The following is a 7,029-nucleotide window of genomic DNA, read 5'->3' as shown; positions in this document are numbered from 1 at the left end:
TTCGAAGTTTCAAACCCACTATTTAGGTATATATTTTTAATCCCTAAATTTATAATCCCTAACCCTAATTTATTATTTAAAACGAATTTTGTTTAATTAGTATAGAATCATATAGTAAAGCACTAAATGCACTAATATGGTTATTGATTATTGATATGAAATTATGAAATTATTTTTTAGGGTAAAAATTAAAATTTGAATTCTCGATTATTGAATTGAATTATTACATAATGTATTATGTATACAATTATTCATATGATTAGTTGAATTGAATTTTTATTTATCGAATAATTTGTACGCTTATTGGTATTGATTAATTGAATTGTTGGTTGGATTAGTTATTATGCATACTATAGTATAGTCTACTCTAGGATTAAGAGTCTAAGTATTTTTTTTTCTTTCTATTTTACAGTTACATAATGGAACGATACTATAAGAAACAATGCTTAAATCCTCCTTCAAACATTTTGGATAGTCCTTCTCCTTCAAATATTCCGAGTAGTCCTCCTCCTCCTTCAAATATTCCAAGAAGTCATCCTTCGAATATTCCTAGTAGGTCACAACAAAGTGAGGCCACTGAGTTAGATGAAATATTGGCTAATCTTCCTGTAGACCCTGAACATAGACGTCGAATGCTTGATTATCCACCTAATTTTCGTGAAGCAATTCGTAGACACTATCTCCAAAATGATCCTTGTCAACCTAGAGACCACATCATGCCAAGAAAAGTTAGTGACAAAAGATGTTTTATCATTGGTTGGTTTGATAAGTTTAAGTGGTTGGAGTATAGTATATCAAAAAATGCTGCATTTTGCCGTTATTGCTATCTTTTCAAATGTGATTTCGATCAAATGGGTAGCACTGGAAGTGATGTCTTCACTGAGAAAGGGTTTACAAATTGGAAGAAAGGACCCCAAAATCTTCGAGTCCATGAGGGAGGTGTTGGAAGTCTTCATAATAAAGCTATACAACAAGCTAGAGATTTGATGGCACAAAAACAACACATTGAAACATTTGTGAGTAAGCAAACCGATGAAGCGCGCATTAATTATCGTACTTTATTGAATGCCTCACTTGAGTGTACAAGATGGTTATTGGGACAAGGTTTGCCTTTTCGTTGCCACGATGAATCGTTCAAATCAAGCAATAGAGGTAATTATTTAGAGCTTATGCAATTTCTTTCCAAGCATAATGAGCAAGTTAGAAAAGTTGTGTTTGAGAATGCTCCCAAGAATCTTAAGTATACTTCTTCCGATATTCAAAAAGATCTTGTCCCTGCTTGTGCCATTGAAACTATAGATGCAATCACTAAAGATATGGAAGGTGCATTTTTTTCTCTTTTGGTTGATGGATCACGTGATTCTTCAACTAAAGAGCAAATGGCGGTGGTATTGCGTTATGTGAACAAAAAAGGAGAAGCAATTGAAAAGTTTTTGGGTGTGCAACATGTCACCTCTACAACTAGTAGCTCACTTGAAGAGGCTATTGAGAGATTCTTTGCTACAACAAATTTGAGTATGTCCAAGTTACGGGGACAAGGCTATGATGGAGCTAGTAATATGAAGGGTGAGCTAAATGGCCTTAAAACAAAGATTTTGAACAAGTATCCTCAAGCATTTTATGTTCATTGTTTTGCACACCAACTTCAATTAGCTCTTGTAGCCGTTGCAAAGGGAATTGAGGGTGTCGCCATTTTCTTCAACAATGCTAGTATTTTGGTCAATACTATTGGATCATCGTGTAAGCGTTGTGATGCATTTAGAGAGAAACAACTAGAACAAATTAAGAAAGCTCTTGATGTTGGTGATCTTGAAATGGGTAGAGGGTTAAATCAAGAGAGTAGTCTCATGCGTCCTTGTGATACACGTTGGAACTCACATTATGGTACTATAGTGAGTATTATTGTCATGTTTGAAGCCGTGGTGGAGGTGCTTGAATGGATTAAAGATGATACCAACCAAGACAATTTCGGAGAAGCAAGTAAGTTATTCCATGACATACAAACTTTTGATTTTGTGTTTCACCTTTTTTTAATGAGACTTATATTGGGAATTACAAATGAGTTATCACAAGCATTACAAAAGAAAGATCAAGATATTGTGAATGCGATGGCGTTAGTGGAAGTATGCAAGCAAAGACTACAATCCTTGAAAGATGATGATTTTGGGGACTCGCTTAATGATGTACAAAAGTTTTGTGAAGAACATGATATTGTCGTTCCTAACATGGAGGATTTGCATTTCGTACCCGGAAAATCAAGGCGTAAAGCTCCAAGACTCACAAACTTTCATTACTATCGTGTGGATCTCTATTTTCAAGTCCTTGATACGCAATTAAAGGAATTGAATGATCGCTTCAATGAGGTAAACACTGAATTGCTTCTTTGTATGGCATGTTTGAGTCCGGTGAATAATTTTGCATCTTTTGACAAAGCAAAAATTGTTCGTCTAGCTTAACTTTATCCTCAAGATTTTGATCGTATGAATCTCATAAATCTTCCCATTCAACTTGACAATTACATTTACGATATGAAGATGCATAGTGAGTTTTCATCATTAAGAGGAATTGGTGATCTTGCAAAGGAGTTGGTGAAGACCGGAAGGTGTGCAAGCTATATGTTAGTGTATAAGCTTCTTACATTGGCTTTGATGTTACCGGTTGCAACCGCTTCGGTAGAGAGAGCTTTTTCTGCTATGAAGATTGTGAAAACACCATTACGTAACAAAATGGGAGATCAATGGTTGAGTGATAGCATGCTTGTTTACATTGAGAGAGATGTATTTGCTTTTATTGATAATGAGCATGTTATGCGACATTTTCATGATATGAAACCTCGCCGGCAACAATTGTAATTTGTTTATATTGATAAATTATGGAAGACCTTACTATATAAAAGGATTTGGTTGTTGCTATTCTTTTGAACCTTACAATCTTTTAACTTCGCCCCTCCCCCAGTCAATTCCTGGCTTCACCACTGATCGTCCTCACCTCGTCCGACATCGTTTTCCAAGACTTCCATTGCATAGGGCAATAGGTCTAAATGATGTGACCAATGTTGTGAGCCAATGCGCTATGCTGCTCTGCCGTTGGTGCAACTCGATGCTGGTCGTCATATCCGATCGTGATACATTTGTTGGTCACCCGGGTGACCTTCGCCGTCTTCAACTGGCGACAAGGTTCCCCGATATTTTTCTTTGCTAAAAAAAGAATTAAAAAAAAGTCAAACAAACACTTCAAATTATACCGAAATTTCGGCAGAACCTCCCCTAAAGTTATAACATTTCCCAAACCCTGGACATTGTAATGAATAATATATGATATCCAACAACAATCACAATAGTTAAATAAGCCAAATTTGGACCAAGCGCACAATTGCAGTATGTAACAATTTTGATTAAACATAATTCATGAATAACTAAATTCACAAGAATATAAAATGAGTTATTTAACTTTACCTGGTTGTGACCTCGAGGCATCAGTAGTGGATGCCGATATCATGTCGAGCGTGCCGGGGAGGTAGTGAGCATGCTTGGTGCTAAGAGGTAGTGTTACTGAAGAGGCCGATGACGCCGGCGCCTGGGAGACCTGGAGACTAACCGGATCAACCGGCCTGGGGTCCATTTCTCCCAGAGCAGTGACGGTTGAAGTAGGAGGCTTGGGAATGGAACAGGGTGCAGTCGTCATCGCCTTACGATTTCTAATAAGATGCGACATATGCACAATTAGAAGAAATTAGAAGAAAAAAAATTCAATGCATATATATGTTGTCATCCATGCGCGAAATCCAACTAATCCTCGAACGGGAAACTAAGTTTTACTATAAAAAAAAGTACGAAGTTAATTACAATTAACTCTGTACATCACAACACATATTTGTACGTCACGTACTTATTTAACAACATAATATAAATATAATTTTTCAACATAATTTCAACATAATTTAATTAATTTTATATTTAAAAAAAAACGAAGAAAATACCTTCCAAATTGTTCTCCACCAATCGCTAATCACACACAATATCCCCATCGACAACGAATTTCATGGCATTAGTACGAATTAACATTAATACTTTTACCCTAACAAAAAAAACGCTTACCAAACACACTGAGATAGCTCGATCAATCTAAAGAAGAAGATGAATGAAGTATTAGATGATGAAATTGAGAGAAAATGGAAGTGATGGATGCCGGATTGAAGAAAAACGAAGGGGGATGAGGTGCAGAAGCCGATTCTGCAGTTTTACTGCAGTTTCTGCCTCTGTAGTTGAAACCACATTATAAAGATTACTTTTGCACGAATCATTTTGCGAGACGAATATGGTGTTTGTCGCGCAAAGTATATTTGCTCGACTAACGTATATATTTGCCGTGCAAGTCTAAATATTTTATTATAGTTTTCGTTTTCTTTATAATTAATCAATGTAAACAAGTTGCGTGACCAATACTCCGTTGATCACACAACATGCATATTTTTATAAATTTTTTTTTTCATTTTTTTCCGTTTTCTTTTTAACAATGTAAATTTTTATTTTAATCTAAATAAAAAAAACAAACCTAATTAAACATTACCAAAATAATTAATAAAACTAATTTATTAACGCAAATACATATTATAACTAATGTAAATATTAATAGTCATCCATATAACATAAATTTATTAATTAAAGTCAAACATAACGTCCAAATATATTTTATTTCATAAAAAAAAAACAAATAAACTTCAATCCTCCTCCTCCGGGGCATCAACAGGGGCATTGGGAACTCCCCACGCTCCGCATTCCGCTGCACATCGAACTTCCGCTGCCGGAAATGCATCTTGAAAAGGTCAACCAGATACTTCCGATGCTTTTAATCAGTTTCATCAACATCTCAATGAACCTATATTAATGTCAATAAAAATAAATTAGTAATTTAAAAAATACTACTTTTTAACAAAAATAATTATACATTCTTTAATACAAACTTACCGATAACTCTCCCACCATGGACTTCTTCAACTCCTCAGGCACCATTTTTCAAGACTCAAACTTGGTAGAACATTGGTTTCGCACCAAACCCCCAATGGCAAACCTAAGTTCAGCATACGCATTAGCCTTACTTTTATCTTCAAAGGAGGGCAATCGTTTACGACGGTACCTCTTTATTCGCAACACAATTTTTCCTCATTTCTTTTTCTACCACAAAATTTGAAAAGTAATAGACTATTAAAAAAAAAAACAATTTCAACCATATCAAATATAAGACAACTAATTCAACAATAATTTTTTTTTTTTACCTTTCCTTTCGCGAGAGTCTTCTCCCTTGCAACTTTTCGTTGAACCAAGAACCGAATTGGCCATCGCCTTTGAAACAAAACATTTGAAAACCAGGGTTCTGAAATTGTGTTTATATAGAACCTGTAACACTTTGCGTGACGAACCACTTGGTTGTGCAAAATGCGTTATAAATGTGCAATAAATGGGAGCGGTTAAAGGGCATCTAACTGTTTTCAGTGAACTTTGCGTGACGAATATGTGGAAATATTCGTTGAGCAAACATTTGGTGGCAAAAAAATTTTCCCGCTTTTTCTTGTGCGTTGTGTGAAGAATATTTTCGTTGCATAAAGTTGTTTTTTTTTTTGTTTTTTATGCATCCTGCTATTTTTGCGCCATCAATCTATGTTTTTGTCTTGCAAGCTGTTTTTTCTATTAGTGTATTATCATCTTCATCATCATAGACATAGAGATCATGATCAGGTTGTGTCAATGTCAACTGAACCGAGTGGGTCGAATTAAGTAATTTAACCACTTGCACTTAGTGAGTGATGAATTATTGATGATGTTGGCAAAAAGAGATAATCGATGGAGATCCTTTTCATTTTTGTTTAAAAATACTCGATTGCTTATTTGATGTGGATGAGTTGTATACAGAAATTTTTAGACAACCTTTTTATCCTTGTCAAGGGAAAGCATGACCAAAATATCAATACAGACATGGCCAATTTTAGCTACAGAACAACTAACTAAAAACGTGGAGAATATCATGGTGCGCGTAACAGAAAAAAAAAAGATTGCCACAACTCTTGACAATACCATGCGCGCCTCTATCCTTCACGAATAAGGTATTTTCATGCTATAAATTTAAACAGTTTAAAATTTTAATCAATATTTAAAAATTATATTTATAAACATTATATTTATAAAAATAATCATTCAAATTTAAAAATGTGTATTAAATAAAGGGTAAAAGACTGTTTACTACCCTCATGTTTCGTGGTTTTCAACATTTAGTACATCAAGTTTTTTTCGTCCCAGAGTCATACCTAAAGTGTAAATTTTGGGACAGTCTCATACATCCGTTAGTCAAACTGTTAAGTCTCCCGTTAACTGATGACGTGGCACCCACGTGGACAATGACTGGGCTCCACATGTCATTAAAGGGTCCACGTGGAATATTAAAAATTAAAAAAATAAAAATAAAAACAATTTGTGATTTAAAATTAAAAAAAAATTAAAAAACCAAACCTAAACCTAAAAAGCCAATCTGGGTTCATATCTCTGTTTCTTCTTCCCCACCCAATCCAGCGACCAACCCTTTTTTTCTGTTTTCCCTCTCTGCTCCGCCCTTGCTGCTTACCCAACGACCCCATCCCTCCCTTCTCTCCTTGCTCAGCTCCAAGTATCTCTCCCCCCACGCCTCAATCAGCACTGCTGTCGTCCCCTCACTCCAGCAAATCACTGAAACTCCTCCACAATCTACTCATCAACTCTGCCGTTCCCCAAATCTCCCTCATGACCCTCAACGGCCTCAAATCCCTGCTCTTGTCCAATTTTCGACCCAAGACCGGACAACCCAGGAGAAAGGAGGAACAATGGCATTGGCAGAGAAAGAGCTCGAAGCACAGCTTACGGAAGCTGGGAATCAGCTCTTGGAACCTCCGTCTTCCGTCCCTGACCTCCTTGATGTTCTCGACGTAAGCCCTAATTCCTCTTCGAATTGTTGGGTTTTCTTCTTCTTTTCGTATTGTGAAGTATTTGCGTCTCAGTTGCT

The sequence above is a fragment of the Malus sylvestris genome, chromosome 17 (genome assembly GCF_916048215.2).
Source record: "Malus sylvestris chromosome 17, drMalSylv7.2, whole genome shotgun sequence".
In the NCBI taxonomy this organism is placed as follows: domain Eukaryota; kingdom Viridiplantae; phylum Streptophyta; class Magnoliopsida; order Rosales; family Rosaceae; genus Malus; species Malus sylvestris.
Note: the sequence above shows the minus strand (reverse complement) of the source record.